This window comes from Microcaecilia unicolor, chromosome 4 (genome assembly GCF_901765095.1).
Source record: "Microcaecilia unicolor chromosome 4, aMicUni1.1, whole genome shotgun sequence".
Taxonomy (NCBI): domain Eukaryota; kingdom Metazoa; phylum Chordata; class Amphibia; order Gymnophiona; family Siphonopidae; genus Microcaecilia; species Microcaecilia unicolor.
In genome coordinates this window covers 207403481-207426805 of record NC_044034.1, presented here as the reverse complement: position 1 = coordinate 207426805, position 23325 = coordinate 207403481, and the positions used below count along the sequence as shown (strand labels likewise).

Genomic DNA, 23325 nt, shown 5'->3' with positions numbered 1-23325 from the left:
CTCACAGCCCACATAAATTGTGGCAACTGGTTATAGAATTATTCCCTGGTGTTTTAAAGTGTCCAGATTAGGGACAGAGCTTTGTGGTAATAAGTGCCGGGGAACTGCAGGTACAGTGTGATTACCTAATCTTGATGTATGGATGTCCCAGCCCTCAGCACCCTCACCTACAGAGGGACTTCAGTTTTGACAACAGCTGTATTATTTCTAGGGATCTACTTCTATGACTTTAAGGGAACCAAAGTATTTCGAGGTCTAGCACCAATAGCTCAAGAGCATTTTTCAGCATTAATTTTATTCTAATAAAATGTTATTTGTTCGTCTGGAAATTCCAATTAAGACAAATATATTCTTCTTAACTGGATCCTAGAGGCACAGAGATATAAAGTAACTTGCTGATAGCCCCACAGAGAGTCATTGCTAAAGGCAGATTGTGAATGTGTGACCCAGAACTTATCCTGAATGGAAAGCCCTTCTTCTTCTTTTAAGTACAGTAGTAAGACACAATATTGAGCATACTGTCATCTAATGCACAGTTTTCTGTCTTTGCATAGACTGTGGTAATCGCTCCCAGTCCTACAGGGCCACAAATGGGTCAGGTTTTCAGGACTTCGCTAATGAATATATATGAAATAGATTTGTAAGCATACCAGCTCCATTTTGTACAGATCTCTTTCATGCATATTCATTAAAGATATTCTGAAAACTAGAGCCATTTGCAGCCACTAGGTTGAGTACACTCTTGAATAAATTATACCCTTCCACTCCTATGCTAGAGTTACTGCTCAGAGAATAAATATTTCTGCCCTCCCACATTTCTTCCATTGCCATTTATCCCCCCCCCCCCCCCCTCTGTTCTTCATAAGTTAATTCTCAGGAGTTGCACAAATATGATATCTAGTCTTCTCACTATGTTCAGTACTGATGGGACACTAATGTGTCACTCCTACCTCTTCTATCTCATCAAGATGTTGCCAAATGGGTGCTTTTTCTGCCTCTTATATCTCTACTAGGTCCTTATTGCTGAGGACATATCCATGCATAATACTCATGTTGTCATATCACCCAAATGTCTCCTCTGTATCTATCGATTGGTACTAAATGTAACCCCTCTACTCTTCTTCTTTTACTCTGGATTCATACCTTTCTCAAAAGTTCAAGGAGGTTTACATTCAGGTATTGTAGGTATTTTCCTGTCCTTAGGGGGCTTACAATCTAAGAGAGCAATTCTATAAGAGGATGCATGCAGTTACGCATGCCTTGAGCGGGGCCTCTTGCATCAGGGTCCCGTGGTGATGGAGGATCCCTCCCCCTTTGGTCTTACGGCCTGGCTCTTGAGCGGAAGCGGCTGAGGAAGAAGGGCTTCTCAGACAAGGTCATCGCCACTATGCTGAGAGCGAGGAAGCGCTCCACTTCTACCACTTATGCCAGGGTTTGGCGTACCTTTGCGTCATGGTGCGAGGCAGGCTCTGTATCGCCCTTCACTGCTCCAATATCTTCAGTGTTGGCATTCCTGCAAGAGGGGCTGGAGAAAAGCCTGTCGCTCAGTTCACTGAAAGTCCAGGTGGCGGCTCTGGCTTGCTTCAGGAGTCGTCTGAAGGGGGCTTCCCTGGCTTCACAGCCAGATGTGGTGCATTTTCTCAAAGGAGTTAATCACCTGTGCCCTCCTCTGCACTCGATAGTGCCTACGTGGAATCTCAATCTGGTGCTATGGACCTTGCAGAAGCCGCCCTTCGAGCCCTTGCCAAGGGCATCGCTGAAGGACCTGAATTTGAAAGCGGTCTTCCTGGTGGCTATCACCTCAGCCAGAAGAGTTTCCGAGCTCCAGGCGCTCTCGTGTAGAGAGCCGTTCCTGCTATTCACTGAGGCAGGAGTGTCGATTCACCCAGTGCCTTCCTTCCTGCCCAAGATTGTTTCTCAATTCCATGTGAATCAGCAGCTTTGCCTACCCTCCTTTCGTAGGGAGGATTACCCAGAGGAGTACCCTGCGCTCAAATGTCTGGATGTTAGACGGGTCATCATCAGATACTTGGAAGTGACCAATGATTTCCGGAAATCGGATCACCTGTTCGTGCTGTTCGCAGGCCCTCGTAAGGGTCTGCAGGCATCTAAGCCTATGGTGGCACGTTGGGTCAAGGAGACGATCACGGCAGCTTATGTGGTGGCAGGGAAGATTCCGCCTATTCAGCTGAAGGCACACTCTACTAGAGCACAAGCAGCCTCGATGGCGGAGTCCAGATCTGTCTCCTTGGAAGAGATTTGCAGAGTGGCTACTTGGTCGTCGGCTCATACCTTCTCACGACATTACCGCTTGGATGTGGCGGCTCGGGCCGAGGCCCAGTTTGGAGCTTCAGTGTTGCGTTCAGAGATTTCCATGTCCCGCCCTGGGTGAGTACTTCTTCGGTACATCCCACCAGTCTATGGATTGATCGGCTTGATGATAGGGAAGGTAAAATTATGTATCATACCTGATAATTTTCTTTCCCTTAATCATAGCCGATCAATCCATAGCCCCTCCCAGATATCTGTATTGTTTGGTTATATTTCAGGTTCAAGTTCAGTCTTCAGTTCCTGTTCACGAGGACGTCGTGTTCTTCCAATTGGAGTTTCTTCGAGTTGAGACGATTTTGTGTTACAGTGAGCTGCTGCTTCCTCTCCCCCCGTTTCGGCAGTGGCTGGATTGCTAACTAAATTATGCCGGCGCTCCCTCCCGCTTCGTGCAGCTGTAGAGTAGCTTTGTATCCCTCCCGCTTCGGCGGTGTTAGGGTAAGCCAGCTCCTCCCACAGTTGCAGTAGCAGGATAAGCCAGTTCCCCCCGCGTCGGTGGGTGTGGTTTCCCGCCCACCGCCCCGGCAGTGGTGCGCTGGAATATTTCCCCTCCCCTGCTTTGGCGGTGGTAAGTTGGGCAGAGTGTCCCTTTGTGGGTATAATTCTCTAAGTGCTGAGTCCTGCGGATGGAGCTTTGATATCGACATGCTGAGGAATTTCCGGCAGCACATGACCAGCATTTTTTTGTTTTGTTTTAAGAGTATATCCTTCGCAACCACTAGGTCAGTCTGTCACTCTTCTCCTCCACTCCACTCCACGTCCTTGAGATTTGGCTGTCACTGTGTGAGGGGGGGGGGGGGGGGTTGGACAGCCTGAACTGTTCCCCCTACGTGGACGGCCAGGTTTCAAGGAACTGAAGTGGAGGAGTGGCAGACTGACCTAGTGGGTGGTGGGAGGCGGGGCTGGTGGTTGGGAGGCGGGGATAGTGCTGGGCAGACTTATACGGTCTGTGCCCTGAAAAGGACAGGTACAAATCAAGGTAAGGTATACACAAAAAGTAGCACATGTGAGTTTATCTTGTTGGGCAGTCTGGATGGACCGTGCAGGTCTTTTTCTGCCGTCATCTACTGTGTTACTATGTTACTATGAAAAGCACCACTTACGTGTGTCTATATGCAAATGCTAGGAGCCTAAGACATAAGATGGGAGAATTGGAATATATTGCACTGAAAGAAGAATTGGACATAATAGGCATCTCTGAGACCTGGTGGAAGGAGGATAACCAGTGGGACACTTTCATACCGGGGTACAAATTATATCGTAGTGATAGGGTGGACTGAATTGGGGGAGGAGTAGCACTGTATATTAACGAGAGCCTTGACTCAAATAGATTGAAAATTCTGCAGGAAACAAAAGACCCCTTGGAATCATTGTGGATCGAAATTCCAAGTGTTAAGGGGGAAAGGACGGTGATAGGGGTATACTACCATCCACCCGACCAGTATGAGCAGACGGACGCAGTCATGTTAAAGGAAATTAGTTACACTAATAAAGTAGGCAATGCAATAATAATGGGTGATTTTAATTACCACTTGCAACAAAATTCTACTGCAATACAACCCAGTATTGGAGGTGTATAATCACTATTATTCATGAAATGTGGAGAAAAAAAGACTTCAGAAACCATGGAAAATACTCATTATGCAGGAACAACCTTTCAATTTTTAGAGTACTCCTCTTCTTCAATCACTAGTCTTCACAAAAAAAACTCCACTCTTCTTATTCATGCAATACATGCACATACACCTTCCACAATACTCTATGGTAGAGGCTTATACCAACTATATACATCCGGTGAAACAATTGTTACTTAACTTAAATATTCTTGTTGCTGTCAATCCATACTGTCTCATACGGTACTCATGAAGCCCAACAGGAGACCCTGTTTCGCCACTATCAGGCTGTTTCAAGGGCCAAACTTTATCACAGACAGCTACCTCCCATGCTTCTCACTTCACCGCGTTAACTGCCTCATCTCGGCCCATATAGACTGGGTTAATGTAACATCAGGCACGCTAGGGAGATAAACTTCCTTGATGAAATAAAGGACAGCTTTATGGAGCAGCTGGTACAGGAGCCAACGAGAGAAGGAAAAATTCTAGACAGTCATTTGTGGAGCGCATGATCTGGTACGGGAGGTAACGGTCCGGGGGCCGCTTGACAACAGTGATCATAACATGATCGCTTTTGAAATTTGCTTTCAAAAAGGTAAACATAGGAAGTCAAATATGTTAGCGTTTAACTTTAAAAAAGGAAGCTATGATAAAATGAGAAGAACGGTAAAAAAAAAACTTAGAGGAGTGACTGAGAGGGTAAGAAACCTACAACAGGCATGGATGCTATTTAAAAACACCACCCTGGAGGCACAGGCCAAACATATTCCACGTATCAGGAAAGGAGGACGGAAAACTAAACGACAGCTGTCGTGGTTAAAAAATGAGGTAAAGGAGGCTATTGGAGCTAAAAAGGAATCCTTCAGAAAATGGAAGAAGGAACCGAATGAAGAAAATAAGAAGCGGCATAAGGAATGTCAAGTCAGATGCAAAGCGCTGATAAGAAAGGCAAAGAGGGAGTTTGAAAGAAAGATAGCGATAGATACATTAAATGCAGGAAGCCGGCAAAAGAATCGATTGGCCCGCTGGATGACCGGGGTGTAAAAGGGGCGATCAAGGAAGACAAAGAAATAGCAGAAAAACTAAATGAGTTCTTTGCCTCAGTCTTCACTGAGGAAGATTTGGGAGGGATACCGGTTCTGGACAGGGTATTTGAGGCTGATGAGTCGGAAAAACGTAATGAAATACCTGTAAACCTGGAAGATGTAATGGAGCAGTTCTGCAAACTGAAGAGTAGCAAATCTCCTGGACCGGATGGTATTCATCCCAGGATATTGATAGAACTAAAAAATGAGCTGGCAGAGCTACTGTTAGTGATTTGTAATTTATCCTTAAGATCGAGCATGGTACCGGAAGATTGGAGGGTGGCCAATGTAACGCCGATATTTTAAAAAGATTCCAGAGGAGATCCAGGAAATTATAGACTGGTGAGTCTGACGTTGGTGCCGGGCAAAATGGTAGAGACTATTATCAAGAACAAAATTACAGAGCACATTCAAAAGCATGGACTAATGGGACAAAGTCAACATGGATTTAGTGACGGGAAGTCTTGCCTCACCAATCTGCTGCATTTCTTTGAAGGGGTAAACAAACATGTGGACAAAGGTGAGCCAGTTGATATCCCCGAGAAAGGGATCTAGGTGTCATCGCTGATGATACGTTGAAATCTTCTGCTCAATGTGCTGCTGCGGCTAGAAAAGCAAATAGAATGCTGGGTATTATTAGGAAAGGGATGGAAAACAAAAATGAGGATATTATTCTGCCGTTGTATCGCTCCATGGTGCGACTGCACCTCGATTATTGTGTTCAATTCTGGTTGCTGCACCTCAAAAAAGATATAGTGGAATTAGAAAAGGTGCAGAGAAGGGCGACAAAGATGATACAGGGGATGGGACGACTTCCCTATGAGGAAAGGCTGAAGAGGCTGGGGTTCTTCAGCTTGGAGAAAAGACGGTTGAGGTCTATAAGATAATGAGTGGAATGGAATGGGTCGATGTGGAGCGTCTGTTTACGTTTTCCAAAAATACTAGGACAAGGGGGCATGCGATGAAGCTGCAGTGTAGTAAATTTAAAACGAATCAGAGGAAATGTTTCTTCACTCAATGCGTAGTTAGACTCTGGAATTCGTTGCCGGAAAAAGTGGTTAAGGCGTTGACTTAGCGGACTTTAAAAAAGGGTTGGATGGCTTCCTGGAGGAAAAGGCCATAGAATGTTATTAAATGGATGTGGGAATAATCCACTATTTCTGGGATGGGTGGGACAAATTGTTTGTTCTTTTGGCCGCTGTCGGAGACAGGGTGCTGGGCTCGATGGACCCTTGGTCTGTCCCAGCATGGCAATGCTTATGTACTTATGTACGTGTGTATGTGTACTACGCACTATTCTATAAGGTAGTGCATAAGTGCCATAGCACATACCTGCAAGGGGTGTGTACATGTGGGTGGAGGATGTAAGGGGTATGGGTGTGTCTTCAACATTTGCATGCAATTTATAGAATAGTATAGGTAACAAGCTTTGCATGTAACACTTAGGTTTGTTATATAGAGATGTTTAAATACCTATGTGGCATAAATGCACAGGAAGTGAGTCTCTTTCAATTGAAAGGAAGCTCTGGAATGAGAGGGCATAGGATGAAAGTGAAAGAGGATAGACTCAAAAGTAACCTGATGAAATACTTCTTCATGGAAAGAGTGATGAATTCATGCAACGGCCTCCCGGTTGAGGTGGTGGAAACAAAAACAGTATCTGAATTCCAGAGAGCTTGGTTGTCACATAGGATCTCTAAGGGAGTAAAGGGAGAGTAAATGGCATATATGGGCAGACTGGATAGACCATATGGTCTTTATCTGCCTACATTTTTCTATATTTCTATGTTATTCACCTGGCATAAATGGTCAAGCCTAAATTTAGGCATGCCAATTTGGGTTTATGTTAATATTCTATAACAGTTTCTTGGTGTACCTAGCTGGAGGTGCCAAGTTATAGAATTGCCCTTTAAATTTGTAGTTTAGAAATGGAGATTTAATTGACTTGCCCAAAATAACAAGGGATGACAATAAGATTTAAACCGGACTTCCTTGGGTTTCTGCCCACTGTTCTAACCACGAGGCTATGCCTGAGTTTGTTTTCTCAGAAAAAAAATCTAGAAGTCATCTTCTATTCACATAAGATAATGTGGAACCAACATGTAAAGGAGGTAATTTTATAATAAGGTGCCTATAAACTAAAATTTAAATCACACTTATTTTATGCCTAATTTGTAAAGATAGGTTACTCCAAAATGTAGGAAGTTTTCTTTCCAAGACGTTAAAAGAAAGAACAAACCTAATTCCAAAGATTCCACCACCAGTAGGAAAATATTTAATTGGACCATCAGATGATAGGTATCTTATAACAAAACTAAAGACATCATCACCATATAGTTGTCACTGATCCTTTTCCAAAACAAAACCTTTTATAATTTTTTTTTTTCATTTTAGGAGACTTTGGGGTTCATTTTTGAAAGAGAAAAATGTTTAAAAAGTTGCATAAAGCAACATTTGGACATTTTGCTTGCCAAAACATTCAAATTGTTATTTTTGAAACCTATTTTGCAGACATTTATCTTCACCTGCAGTGCATCCAAATCACGAGGGGTGTGTCAGGGCAGGATCAGGGTGTTCTGTAAGAAAGGGCGAGCCCCCACTATGTCGGTATACATATACAGGAGGACAACTCCTAATATACATCCAGAGGTACTTAGCTGTCAGATGTCACAGACAAAAGCCAAGGACTAATTATCCCCATGACCATAGGTAGTAAATTCTGTTATCTCACCCTGCAGTCTGTGGCAGACTTCCAATGGTAAAGAAGCGGATTCCTCCTCTTATACTCAAGCTGAAGACTCAGCGAGTCTCTCAGTCCAGGAACAAAGTCCGAGATCTGTATTTTGGATGCAGAGGGCACAGTCTTAGATAAGGCCGTATATTATAGCTGAGCTAACCTTGTGAGATTGTTACAAGGTATGCAGTTCACCGGTGTTTAGGAAAATCAGTTTCTGGCTATTCTCGAGCCTTCTATCCACCTGCAAGTCTTCTGGTCGTCTCCTCTCCTTCTCCTCTTCAGTCCAAACTTTTGGTATCCAAGGGTCAGATGATACCTGTGGACCAATCACAGATGGTGCAATACTGTCCAGCCAGCTTCATGGTCAAGAAGCGAGCCTTTATTCCATGGCATGCAAACCTCCCTGTCTGCTCACTTACTCCTGGAGCCATGGGTGTCTTTCTCCTCCAATCTTCCCAGGAGATAACTGGCTAGTTTGCAACACAGAATATGTCCTTGGATGAAGTCATCTTTCTATGCTCAGCAGTAAAGCTGGTTACTGATGCATACATGCCACAAGCTGTAATCCATATTGTTATAATAATGGCTGTATAGGCCAACACCAGCAAAGGTGAGATCTCAGGTAAATACTCCTACAGTTCCTAACACTTGGACTTTTTTCTGCCATATTAGAACAAGGAAAAAACGTCCAGGGCTACAATTTAAATGTTTTGGTCTTGACCTGTTTTTATCACAAATAAGTTAGAAAAAGGTGCCCTAAATGACCAGATGACCACTGAAGGGATTAATTCACGATCCCCTTATTGCTCCAGTGGTTACTGACCCCCTCCCACCTCCCAAAGATGTGAAAAAAAACAGTACATACCAGCCGCTATGACAGATTTAGATGCTATGGCCAGTCCTACTGGAGCAGCAAGCAGGTTCCAGGAGTAGCCTAGTGGTTGGTGCAGTGCACTGTAGAGAAGGGGACACAGGCTCAGATCACACTAAATGTTACACTTGTGGTGGAAAGTGTGAGCCCCCCAAAATCCACCACAAAACTACTGTACCCACATATACATGACACCCGTAGCCTCTAGTATACCAAGGGTGGGGCGGTGGAAGCAGTTCACCCTGGGTGCAGGCAGCAAGTGGGTGCACAGAGCAGTTACACAGCTGTCGGCTCTGCTGGTTCCCTGCCTCCTCTGATGTTACTTCCTGTTCTGGAGCAAAGAACAGGTGGAGCTGAAAGCAGCACAATTGCTCCATGCTCCTCCAGATGGTGAGGATGATGCACTTCAAGGTGAAGGTGGGTGATGTTTTTCAGGGAGAGGAAGTGATGTGCCAAGGGAGGTGCGATGCAGCGGGGGCATAGTGATGTCCCTCTCTGGGTGGCAGCCAACCTAGGTAAGCCATTGCCTGCAGCCATAAGGGCTATTTTAGTGGTGTACAGTTGGGTACCGTAGGTGTTTGGTGGGTTTTAGAGGGCTAACCATTCAATATAAGGGGTAATGGTGAGATGTGTACCTGGGAGCTTCTATGTGAAGTCCACTGCAGTACCCCCTAGGGGGCCCCATTGCTCTGCTGGGATGTCTGTGTGGTCAGTGTACTAAGAATGTTGGCTCCTCATGCATCCCAATGGCTTGATTTTGTGTGTTTTTCACTTGGATGCTTTGTTTATGAAAATGGACCAAAACGATAAACACACAGAGCACAAAAACATCTAGCAAGTGGCCATTTTTGAAAAAAAACCCAGAAAAGATAGGTGTTTTGCTGTTTTGAAAATCACTATATTTGCCACTTGGATTCTGGATATTTTGAGCAAAATGTTCAAAGTCGGACTTAGGCGTCATATAGAAAATGCTCTTTCACACTTAAAAAGACATTTTTATATGTGGACATGGTGTTTTAGAAAGGATATCCAAATCAGGACAGAAAAACAGTATCTGAATTCCAGAGAGCTTGGTTGTCACATAGGATCTCTAAGGGAGTAAAGGGAGAGTAAATGGCATATATGGGCAGACTGGATAGACCATATGGTCTTTATCTGCCTACATTTTTCTATATTTCTATGTTATTCACCTGGCATAAATGGTCAAGCCTAAATTTAGGCATGCCAATTTGGGTTTATGTTAATATTCTATAACAGTTTCTTGGTGTACCTAGCTGGAGGTGCCAAGTTATAGAATTGCCCTTTAAATTTGTAGTTTAGAAATGGAGATTTAATTGACTTGCCCAAAATAACAAAGGATGACAGTAAGATTTAAACCTGACTTCCTTGGGTTTCTGCCCACTGTTCTAACCATGAGGCTATGCCTGAGTTTGTTTTCTCAGAAAAAAATCTAGAAGTCATCTTCTATTCACATAAGATATTGTGGAACCAACACGTAAAGGAGGTAATTTTATAATAAGGTGCCTATAAACTAAAATTTAAATCACACTTATTTTATGCCTAATTTGTAAAGATAGGTTACTCCAAAATGTAGGAAGTTTTCTTTCCAAGACGTTAAAAGAAAGAACAAACCTAATTCCAAAGATTCCACCACCAGTAGGAAAGGGCCTGACCCACTGCGTCAACTCCTTGCTAACCCTAAGCCCATTCCTTTAGGGCCACAGAAACATAGATCCTGTTAGGTTCATCACAAAAGGGGCTGCAGGCTATGAGCCTCCCCCCCCCCCCTTCCACCAGAAAGCAAATATAATTAGGATCCACCTGCAAGTAAATGGACCTGTTACCATGAAGGGTCAAGGCTGACCTTCTATATAATTAGTTCTAGTACAGATAGATTATACAGACAAACACACACACACACACACACACATATATATATATATATATATATATATATATATATATATACCAGCAAATATATTGGAACACCAACTAGAATAGTTCAAAGTCAACGACATAACAAAAAGCAATGCCAAAGTGGTCTTTGCTCTTGAAACCACATTCTCACAAAATCACTGACCTACCACTTATCAGTACCAACAGGACCCTTTATGTTTGGAATGACCCTATCCCACACTACTCTGGCTATTTCTTGGCCCTCAAATAGCAGTTGATTCGCTGACTCACTCAGACCAGCTACTTACATACATAGACAACTCATATTCATGGTACATGGGGATAAAGACAACAACCAAGTCAGCACCGTGATCACGAAACAGCACAGCCCCCACATTTTTGGATGCGGACACAATCATCATGCTGGGTTCCATATGCCTCAAGGCTTTTTGTGCTATTTCCTAGGCACCTCGCGCATGCTCCATCTGCTCTCATATTGACTAATGAGAGTTCAGGACTACCTCCAAAAAAAAAAACAGCCCACCCCAAAATCAACTTTCAACCCTTCACGACCAAATCAACTGCATACCACGCCGTCCAGAGCTCTGCAGTTCCCTGACCTTCTCCTCCACAGTTCATTACCACCACCGATCCCGTTGGTCCTCACACTAAGGTGTCGTGGGTATTCCGGTCTAACGGTTCTGGTACTCATCATTGCACCAGCATTCATTCAAAGAAATAAATAAATAAAATTAAGACGAAGAAGAAGAAGAATGGCCCATGGTATTCCTGTCCCACAATGCCACATTCTTCCTGTTCCACTTCTACATGTTACACTATCAATGCCGGTCACCCTGATATGGACTTCGTGCCTACACTACCACTAGCGGTCACATAGGAATAAGAATAATAACCTGTTGTATTCCTGTTCCACAATGCCGTGTTATCCCTGTTTCACATTTACATGTTACACTATCACTGCCGGTCGCCATGATACGGACTTCATGCCTACACTATCAATGGCAGTCACCATCATATGGACTATTTGCCTAAATTCAGGCTGTTTGTTTTTTCCACAAACCGCTGACACTCCAGTGTACTTACTGCACCATGTTTACCGCAAACCTTCATGACCATTTACTGCCAACAAACTTGGTAGGACCAACTCCTTTTTTCACTCCCTGCTCCTGTGGCTGGGGCCGGACCCTCCTACCACAGCACATCAAGGGCCGTAAGGACTGAAAACCTACTGGAGCACCTAACCCTCTTTACGCCCCTTGGCTCGGGAGTCACTCATATGTGGCTGACGCATCCTGCTTGTCCTAGGATGAAACAAAGTAACTTACCTGTAACAGGAGTTCTCCGTGGACAGCCACACAACCCACCCACCTCCCCTTAGGAGGATCTGCTCCTTGCTAGGGACTGACTAAGGCAGGAAGTGGGAGTGAGGGGACTCGCCCGGTAGGGGCACCTACTGCACGTGCTCAGAGGGATTTAAAAAAAAAAAATCTCTCTGAGCTATTGGAGAGCATTTCCGTCCAATGGGCTGTCGGATGACATCACCCATATGTGGCTGACTTATTCTGCTGTCCATGGAGAACTCCTGTTACAGGTAAATAACTTCGTTTTGTGGTTTATGCTAGCTGTGGGTCTCTGTTCTACAGCAAACAAACTAGCACAGGTGCTGTTGGACTAACAGGGCAGGGAGGAAATTAATGCTAAAAAAACAATCAGACCAGACAAACAGAGCAAAGAATTTGCAGCAAACAGAAATCAGTGATGGGCCGATACTCAAAACACAATGCTGGCACTAGAGGCAATTAGCGCTGGACTAACGCCGGCATTAGTGAGTACAGAATACGCAGGACTGTAGCATGGGAGACAATGTGTGCGCCAAAGATTAGCACAAATAGCATGCAAATGTAGTCAAATGGATGTTAATGAGATCATTTCCTATTCTCTCCCAATGCTCAGAGAACAGCGCACAAAATATAGCCACCCTTACCACTGAGAAAATAACACCAGCTTGGAGCTTTCAGTTTATATTTAATTTGGAACCAGAAGGAAGCTCATGAAGTCCATAAGCGCTGGTAGTGAGAGAGAAATGTGTACGAGCCAGAGCAAACTCAAAAGTGAAAATACAGATTGGTGCCTGTTTCCTGCTTTTAAATATAACCCTTCCAAGTAAAAAAAAAAAAAAATTGAAAAGCTTATATGTAAAGGTGCAGAAAACAGGCACAAATGAGTGATTCATTTAAGGGTTTGCCTGGCACAAGTACACAAGAGCTGAGCTGACCACAAAATTCTTCTGTGCATGCACCAAGCACTTTTCCCCTTGCTTTTGCTTTTACAGCATGCATATAATTTGAATACCATTTCCTTTGAGCACTGGTGAGCATGTTTTCTGTGCTATTCTGGTGGTATGGGTTCTATGCTGTTGGCTTTACCGCAGGAGTTATGAGCATTGGCCTGCGAGAGAATCTTTAGTTCATCACCGTTTTTGTTATCTTCCATTTTTCTGAAAATCTCATTCAGCACTTGGGGTTCCAGTCCTTGATGGGCTCTATTTCAGTTAACCTTCCCCATCTCCCCATCCCATTTCCCTGGGTATATTCTCTGGAACTCTTCCATCTAAAGAAATGGAAAACCAGATGAATATAGCATTATATCTTCAAAATCAAAGCATGATGAAACTCTCTGAAGCAGTCATCTTCTAGAACTGGCTCCCTGATTATATACCACAGTGTGGGGTAGATTTACTAAATGGCACCTGATGGCAAGAAACAGGGTGCTAAGTGCAAATTCTAGAACAGCAGTTTTGCACGAACCTACCATTATACAATACTAGCTTGAGTCCATGTTCTTGCGTCTAATTTTAGGCATAAACATTTACGCCAGCCAGAGGTTGACGTAAATGCTTGCACCTATCTACTGGCATTTTTAGCACAAGGTGGTATATCAAGTCTCTGTAAATAAATACATTTAGACGCTGTTAAGGTCAATTATTAATAGTTATCACCTATTAAGCACCAATTGAGCCAATTAGTTTACACACGCAAGGGACTGATAGGACACTGTGTCACTTCTACACCCTCTGTCTCATCAAAATCCTGCTAAAGAAGCATAGCTACCATTGTGTGAGTCCAGCAAAAAACCTGAGTCTATCTCTTGTTGAACTGAAGTGCCCTCTAACAGATTGGCTTCTATACTGCACTCCATCCCTACTGTCCAGCATCTCTCTGTCTTCTCCTTCCCTCCCGCCATAAGTCCAGCATTTCTCCCTTCCTCTCCCTCCCCCATGTGTATCTAGTATCTCTTTCTAGCCCCCACCCCATGTCTTCCAGACTCACAACATGTCACTGGTAGTGGCAGCATAGAAACCAAACTGCTTTGTGCTGGCTGCACCAACATTTTCATTGTTGCCACTTTTGGCAACCCATTACAAGTTTGGAGGACCATGAGGGGTGGAGTGGGGGGACTAGAAATAGATACCAAACACACGGGAGGAGGGTCGTGAGAGGAAAGGACAAATTTTGGATGCACGTGGGGGAGAGTGGAGCGAGGAGGGAGATAGAAAGATGCTGAACCTGCAAGGGGGGGGGGGGAGACTGGACCCGGGGGGGGGGGGAAATAGAGAGATACTGAACCAGGAAGGACAGCGAGTGCAGAAGGAAGGGACAAGAGAGAGAATAGGCTGGACATGGGTAGGGAAGGAACACAGAGAAGAGATGCTGGGTATGGCTGAGCATGGAAACAAGGACACAGAGGGGAGATGCTGGACATAGGGGAAGGGATAGGAACACAAAGAGGAGATGCTAGACAGAGTAAGATAGGGACATGGAGGGGAGATGATGAATATGGGGGAAGGATATGAACACTGGGAGCTGAGATGCTGAGTATGGGGGAAAGACAGGGACACAGAAGATATTAGACAGGACAGATAAGGGACACAGAGGGAAAATGGATGGTGGACTTAGAGAGAAAAGAAATGTCCAAAGGTTAGAAGACTCTGAAAAGAGAGTTCAGAGAAAAGCAGAAAAGAGACACTGGGACTAAAGCAATGCTCAGACAACAAAAGTAAAAATAAAAACCCTCACATACTTTAAAATATATTAATTGTAATATGTCAGCTTTGGGAATGTGTATCTCTGATACCTTGCATTTCAGTTTCTTCTTCTATTATTATGACAGGTTTTCTATATAGATTTGGAATGTGTTTGCTTTTTGTAGTGTTTGTTTTCTGGAGCTCTGGAGAGGGGTTCCCCTTCCTCCCCCCAAGTCACTACTACCTTGGGAGAGATGATGTCCCCGGTCCATCTTAATTTTTCTGACCAGAGCCCATTCAGTCCTAGCCACACCACTGTGCTGCCATATGGGTGCTTTTCTGCCTCTCATGTCCCTGCTAGGTTCTTATTCCTGAGAAAGTTGGTAATGTATGTGTATATATATATATATATATATATATATATATATATATATATATATATATATATCTCCCTCTCCCCATCCTTTTTCATTTTGGAATTAGCTCATATCTTTCTCTCATCCCTGGGAAGGCATCTTGAAACAATAGGTAATCATATAGAAATACCTTTAAAAACTACTTTTAGGGGAGTCATATTTTACAGCATTTTTCAAATGTAAAGTATGTTTCACATGCAGAAAACAGCTGATACAAAATTGTGCATTCCTGGGGTCAGAATATGGACAGAGCTGGGGCAGAGCTGCCAGGTATGATCATACTTTATTACATACACAGAAAGTTGCACCTACCTTGGAGAAGTAGTAAGTTGAGCAGGAGCATTTGTGAGCTACTGGGGACTATCCAAAAAGCCTGTTTTACAAAGGCACATACAGGCATATGTGGTCTTTATATCCTAAGGACATCATCATTATTGATCCTTTTTCCAAAAATGTTTATTATATATATATTTTTTTTATTTCAGGTGACTAGGGTGCTTATTATAGAAGAGCCATTTGTATTTTAAATGCCTATAAAAAAGCGCTTAGATGTCTATCATCCATAGACATCAAGTTGCAATTTTACAAGCTGGGATATGGATGTCTAAAACTGAAGAATATCCAAATGGCAAGGGGGAGTGGTTTGAGCGTGTTTTGGGAGTCTGGCCAGAAAAATAGATATTAATTCCCCACTTCAGAAGGGAATGAACATCCGGACATCAACAGATCTGTGACTTGGGATATAAAGGTTTCTGTCACGGTTGTGCCCAGGTTTCAGGCACTCAGTCATCTCGCCCCCTGGTGGCCAGACCTAGTGGCTGCATTGGATTGTCTGTGTGCTGTTTCCTGTTCCAGACTTCAGCCCAGTCCAGTCCGGGTCTTCCAGCCTGCCAGACTTGCTTGTCTTGTTTGAGCCTGCCCTTAGCTGCCTGGTGATTGCTGCAGTGAATCTCAGCTGCTGCTGGGCTTATTAGCCATTTGGAAACTCTCTGCTTTGCCTTTGCATCGCCTAAGGCCCTGTTTTGTTGGTGGTTGTTTCACTTCTGCCTAGCTTGGTTTTTATTCTAGTTCCTTGTCTGATGCTAGTTAGTCTGTGTGTAGTTTAGCTTAGGGTTATTGTTTGTTTCCTAAACTTGTTCCTTTGTCTGTCTTTTGTGTTTAGTTTCTGTTTGTCTGTGTTTCTTGTTCAGTGGCTGCTTGGCAGCTTCAGTTCTGTCTCGTGTTTGTCAGTGTTTGTTCCCTGTTTTAGTGGCTGCTTGCAGCTTCCAGTTCCTACCCTGTCCTGTAAGTCCTGTCAGCCACCTGCAGCCAGGGGCTCAACTCCTGGGGAAGGGCAGCTAGTGCAGGTGAAGTCTTGCTGTTCCTATCTGAGTTCTGTCTTGTTCCTGGTGTGGGGTGGTTTTGCCTGCCACTGCCGCTCCTCGGCAGTGGCCCAAGGGCTCACTAACCTAGTTCCTGCTTTGAAGCCCTGACAGAATGCAAAGGCCATGAGCTCGGCTGCTCGGCACAATCACCCTACCTGCTGGGTCTCCGGCCTATGACTTTTTCCTTTGTTGGCACTCCGGGGTTCTGGCCGAGGGCAGCTCTTAGTTCCAATTCGGATTCCGGTCTTGACTCAGTTTCTGACCTTTATTGTGGGATAACGCTCCAGGATGACCGTGATAGACTTTGCTCTGATCCAGCCTTGAAAAATACTCTTGAAGCTGCTGCTGAGAAGGAACGCCTCGGGGGAGCTTGGTTTCCGTATAAACCCAGTTTCCGCCATTGATCCTAAGACCTCGCTCTTCAAGTACCGCAACCTACTTATTTCCGATCCAGGCTTGCGAAATACTCCAGAAGCTACCATTGAAAGAAGACATCTTAGAAGTCCCGAGTTTTTGGCTCGCCTGCTGCCTTTTTGGAGGCCCAGTTTAGCTTCTGTTCTGAGTCTCAGCCGAGACGCTGGGCCCAAGCTGAGTTTGAAATCCAGCCAAGATGATGCTGAGTCCACTCCGAGTTTGAAGTCCAGCCAAGATGATGCTGAGCCCACTCTGAGTTTCAGTTCCAGCCAAGATGCTGTCTGGATCGAGTTGCAGTTCCAGCCAAGATGCTGAGTCTGGATCGAGTTGTATTTTCAGCCAGGAGGCTGAGTCCAAGCCGAGTTCGTTTCGGCCAAGATGCTGAGTCCAAGCCGAGTTCCAGTTCTGGCCAAGATGCTGAGTCCCAGCCGAGTTTCAGCTCCAGCCAAGATGCTGAGTCCAGTCCGAGTCACAGTTCTACCCTAGATGCTGAGCCTAAGCCAAGTTCCAGCTCCAGTCAAGCTGCTGAGTCCAGGCTGAGTTCCAGTGGATGCTGAGTCCAGACCGAGTCACAGTTCCAGCCTAGATGCTGCGCCTAAGCCGAGTTCCAGTTCCAGCCAAGATGCTGAGTCCAAGTCAAGTTTCTTCTGGCCTGCCAGACTTGCTTGTCTTGTTTGAGCCTGCACAGCACCTGTAGCTGCCTGGTGATTGCTGCAGTGAATCTCAGCTGCTGCTGGGCTTATTAACCATTTGGAAACTCTCTGCTTTGCCTTTGCATCGCCTAAGGCCCTGGTTTGTTGGTGCTTGTTGCACTTCTGCCTAGCTTGGTTTTTATTCTAGTTCCTTGTCTGATGCTAGTTAGTCTGTGTGTAGTTTAGCTTAGGGTTATTGTTTGTTTCCTAGACTTGTTCCTTGTCTGTCTTTTGTGTTTAGTTTCTGTTTGTCTGTGTTTCTTGTTCAGTGGCTGCTTGGCAGCTTCAGTTATGTCTCGTGTTTGTCAGTGTTTGTTCCCTGTTTTAGTGGCTGCTTGCAGCTTCCAGTTCCTACCCTGTCCTGTAAGTCCTGTTGGCCGCCTGCAGCCAGAGGCTCAACTCCTGGGGAAGGGCAGCTAGTGCCAGGTGAAGTCTTGCTGTTCCTATCTGAGTTCTGTCTTGTTCCTGGTGTGGGGTGGTTTTGCCTGCCACTGCCGCTCCTCGGCAGTGGCCCAAGGGCTCACTAACCTAGTTCCTGCTTTGAAGCCCTGACAGTTTCATAGAAGTGCTCCTACTGAGCAGCGCTCCACTGAAGGGGTTTGGAGAAGGCACCACTGTTCCCTCTAAGCTGAGCAGGAGTCCTCCACCTACAGTCCTGCCAGTGGGTGGTGCTGGTCTGGGTCGCCGAGAGTAGGAGTAAAATTCCCCATGCCCAGCCTCCAAGGGGGGGGGGGGGGAGCAGGCTCCGGCCCAGCACCAGCAAGCTTCTTCCTGCCTGCTTCCGGGTCTGTCCTCGCCTGATCCTGCGAGCTGCCCATGACCCAGTTGATTACATTAACATGATATCATGTTAATGCAATCATCCGGATCCCGACTTCCAACCCACAGGAGCATTGGAGCAGGGGAGGACAGAGCGAGGGAGCAGTGCAGCAGTGACTTAGATACAAAAAGGTGTGGGGATGGGGGGGCACAGCAGTCTAGTCCTGCCCCGGACCCAGCTGTGTCTCTTTGTGGCCCTGGTGCTGTTTCACTATCACTAGTGAGACACAGGCAAGCTCTACAGGACTCCAGTGAATCCTACCTGTCTCTAGCCATTGAAAACACAATATTGAATCACCACCCCCTACTGGCAGCAAAGCAGTTGGAGGACTCCTGCTCAGCTTAGAGGAAACAGTGGAGGCCACTTCCTTCATCACCCAGTGGCTGATTTCCCCCACCCCCTGAAAGTGATACTGACAAGGAATATTGGGGTCTGTGATAGCTTCCAGAGAAAAAGACATCTATATTTCTAAAATGGCTGACTTAACCATTTGTAGTCCATTTATATTTATATTCCATTTCTATTCCAAAATTAATATTGTGTTAATTTTATCTAATTAATGTGAGTATCTCTTTTATTAAAAGGTTTACTGTAAACTACATCGATAGCTGATTTTGTGGTATACCAAATTGTACAAATAAATAAATAACTATAAATATCTACGTTGCCATTTCATAACAGAGATGTTCATAAACTTCATATGCTGTCAAAGTTCAGGTTTCTATGTTGTTCCGTTGATATTTTAGAAGCTTTTTTCTACAATGAATGTTCATCTGCAAGTGTCTGGCACGTGAACATCAATTTCACCATGTATTTTAGAACAGACTCTGCATAGGAAAATCCTAAGATACTAGCTGAACTGCAAATGCCTGGAGCAGGACTTGGTTTCCCTGGGTGTGCACAGTTGTCTTTGGCCCCTAGGAAGTTATTTATTTGTTCACCCTGGTGAAGGTCCCCTCCTGCTGCAGACTGGGCCTAGTATGTGTAGAGCCAAGTGGATCAGTGCAGCAGATGGATGGAAGCAGAGTTGCATAGTCTATGCCATTTGGAGGGAGCAAATCATATCAGAGGATTGTGTGTCAGGATTTAGATGTGCTCAATAGGCCATGTCCTGGGCTAAAAGAAAAAAGGGGCTATAGGAATTACCTGGGGCGTGAATGGTATAAGCCCGAGGGTTTGCCCTCAGGTTTGTCCTATGCTGGGTCTGCCATTAGATACGGTAGGCTGCAACAGAAGGTTGACTGGGGAACTAGGTATTTGGGTCCCCTGAATGTTTTTTTTTTTTTTTAGGTTGTGTATGTAGCAGCTGAGCTAGCATTCCCTTAATGGAAGGGTAGTTGCACCGTTATAGTAATAGTGAGTAGCCGAGTTCTTGTATATGTGTAGAGTTTTATTTGTCTGTTAGGTAGTCTGTTTTGAATATCGGGCCAGGGATGCTTTGGCCTTAGGTTGGTACATGCCGAAGGCTTCCCAGCCTTGGAAGTATGACAGACTGTGTTAGGTCCCCAAGAATAGCCTGAATAGCCTCACTTCAGGGGGATTATAAGGCAGGGAGGCTGGTATAGGTCAGCGAGAAACTTCGTCTGAATTAAGGTTGTGCTTGAGGTCACGGAGAATTAAATTGATCCATGCAGGGTCCACTGATCCATGCAGGGTCCGCAAGGGTAGCAATGGGATTTTCACCCTGTTGAGTTTGTGCTCAACTCATTGCCAGTCTCCCTTAGTGTCTTCTTCCCCTGATGTGTGGATACACAACAGCTTTGCCGTAGTGGAACCGACTGAGGGGCTATCGTCTCGGGTCCTATTTCTGTAGTGTTCCACCAAAAGCACAAGTACTGGCAGGGTAGAAGGTGGCTGAGCTCGAGTTTGGCCATGCTTGTTGATGCACGGCTTCCTCAGAGTCGCAGTGGTATGTACGATGCTTGGGTGGTGTTTAGGTTGAGATGAGACAGGGCCCGGTGAGGGCTGTAAGCTGTGCCTTGGGGTTGCTAGGGATTGTTCCCTAATTGCCAGAGCAGCCTTCTTCAGAGTTCATGCAAGGTGGTGCTGTCGCCAGCATGATTGATAATAATAGTAATAATAATAAACAACTTCTACCCTACCGTAGAATTTTTTTTTTTTTTTTTTTTGTAATCCTTGTATGTGCCTCTGTTGTAGTTGTTTGTGTGGTTGGTGTTTAGACCAAACGTAGGCAGGAGGGCAGCTAAAGAATTTTTATCTTGCTGGTGTTTGACAAAACATTTTAAACTGCTTATCCCAGAAATAGTGGATTTTCCATATGAGGAGAGTGGAGCCAGGTGAGGTAGGTTGTATTGCCGTGTCCCATCTCCCTTCTGATGTCCGTGTGGGGGGGGGGGGGCAGTGCCCATTGGCGCAATCTCGCAATGTTTGTAATTTAGGGTATCTGGGATCTGTAGAATGCCTAAGGGTTGGGTCTAGTTCCCTCCTGCGCTTGTATGGGCGGGGCCCATAGGAGCAGCAGTGCTGACGAGAAACAGTGGGAGGGGGGCCTGGAAGCCCAGGGTTGCCGCTGAAGGGAGCGGTGTTGAGGCCTAAAGTGGCATGGGGGCTGGGCAGGAGTTAGGACCTGTGTTGTTAATGGCGCCAGTGTGGACAGGTCCCCCAATGTATGTTGCTCCTCAGCCCCGGGTCCTTTCAGGTTTCCCTGGTGGTGGAGTCTTATTTGTGTTGCTCCTTAGACCGGGACCATTTCAGAGTTCCTGCTGGTTGCACCTTTGAACAGGCGCCCGATGCAGCTCAGGCGCCAGGACCCCCATGTGCGCTGTCCTTGGACCGGGTCCATTTCAGGGTTCAGTGCGGCTCCAGGCTGCCGATGGGTGCTGCGCTCAGCCCAGGACTGTTTCCGGGTTCCCGGTGATAGAGTGTGTGAGCAGATGTTGGCTACAGCCAAGCCTCCCCGACGTGACCCCAACTCAGAGACGGACTATTGCTGAGTACTTGGCAAAATACCATGAGGGGCAAAGGCAGGGGGCTTACCTTGATGTCCATTTTTGTCCGAGTGACCATTGGTGTCTGAGGCATGAGCTGGCTGTGGAGCAGGGAAAAGTTGCTGCTGATGCAGGGTTTTGTATCACCTCCTGCAGTGACAGTGTTGTGGAGAAAGAGTCTTGCCTGTGCATGTGGGCACAGTACGTGCGGCCATAGAGCAGACAGGCAGCCTGTGCAAGTGGGCGCTAAGCGGCCACATAGAGCAAACAGGCAAGGTGAAGTATAGACCAGACTTTCTCCTTGTGGCTTTAGCACCTTCATATCGGTGTCTGTATCCCAGATGCTGTATCTTGATGTTCTAGCGATGTTGTAAGTTTGTTGGTGGAGAGCTGAAAAATCCGACCGTTGGGTACGGCGGAAAACTTAGACTAAGGCAGGAAGTGGGAGCAGGGTTGCCAGATTTAAATAATTTTTCCGACCCAAACCAGCCTCTAAACCCGCCCAAAAACCGCACACCCCGCCCCTGCCATCACCAACCCCGCCCCCGCCCCTGACGTCAACAGCTCCACCCCGACGTCAACAGCTCCGCCCCCGATGTCAACAGCTTCACCCCTGATGTCAACAGCTCCACCCCCAACGTCATTAACCACGCCCCCCGCGGGGGGAAAAAACGCAGCCAGCGAGGAAAAAACCCCGCCCAATGCAAAAGAAAGCCGCCCAAAAAAACGCGACCTGCAGTGGGCAAAAATTTCCCGCAGTGGGTCATGGAAAGCCGCCCAATTGGGCGGGAAAACTGCCCATCTAGCATCTTTGAGTGGGAGTGAGGGGACTCGCCCGGTAGGGGCACCTTCTGCACATGCTCAGAGGGATTTAAAAAAAAATCTCTTTGAGCTCTATTGGAGACATTTCCGTCCAATGGGCTGTCAGATGACATCACCCATATGTGGCTGAGGCATCCTGCTTGTCCTAGGAGAAAACACTTTTGCTGATGATTGATAACATATTTGCTTGGTTTGTGTGATTTTGTGCCCTATCTTGGTAAAGATAAACCCTGGAAAATTGGGTTAAGAACTGATCTATTTTACAGGGGTGTGGAGGTGTTAGACTTGCTTTCTGCTTCCATGATGACCACTCAAGGGCTTAGGTCAGCGGTTCATATTTGCCATCTGCTTTTAATCTCCCAGAGGAAGAATAAATGCTGGCAGCAGAAGGTCGCAGACTGTGCAGTTACTTGTTATGCGCATACAATAACGCACATGCAGCCTGGAATTTTAATGAACGATTAACTGCTACACGCAGCTAAAATTAGAAACGGAGCCAGTAAGGTAAAAGCCCTCTAACCTTCTCTGCTCTGCTGACAACAGCCAAAAAGAGATGAATCCTCTATCCCTGTCTGACTTCATTTATTTTTTTCTCAAGCTTCTTCTGGAGAATTAACAGGGAAATTTCCCAATAAATGTAAAGCTATTAGAGAATGCAAAAGCTTGGTTATGCCACTCCACCTCTGATAGAGCAACATTGAAAGGAGGAACAGGGGTGATATGATACAGACGTTCAAATACTTGAAAGGTATTAATCCGCAAAAAAATCTTTCCGGAGATGGGAAGGCGGTAGAACGAGAGGACATGAAATGAGATTGAAGGGGGGCAGACTCAAAAAAGATGTCAGGAAGTATTTTTTCACGGAGAGGGTGGTGGATGCTTGGAATGCCCTCCCGTGGGAGGTGGTGGAGATGAAAACGGTAACGGAATTCAAACATGCGTGGGATATGCATAAAGGAATCCAGTGCAGCAGGAATGGATCCTCAGAAGCTTAGCTGAAATTGGGTGGCGGAGCAGGTGGGGGGAAGAGGGGTTGGTGGTTGGGAGGCTAGGATAGGGGAGGGCAGACTTATACGGTCTGTACCAGAGCCGGTGATGGGAGGTGGGGACTGGTGGTTGGGAGGCGGGAAATACTGCTGGGCAGACTTATAAGGTCTGTGCCCTGAAAAAGACAGGTACAAATTCAAGAAATGAGTTTATCTTGGGCAGACTAGATGGACCATGCAGGTCTTTTTCTGCCGTCATCTACTATGTTACTATCCTGCTTATAATCG

The 23325-nt window shown here is 45.6% G+C and overlaps 1 protein-coding gene across 1 annotated transcript in view; it reads left to right on the top strand.

Annotated features, from left to right (window-relative positions):
• SYT7 (synaptotagmin 7) overlaps nt 1-23325 on the top strand; it is an 824787-nt gene that overhangs the window by 478517 nt on the left and 322945 nt on the right.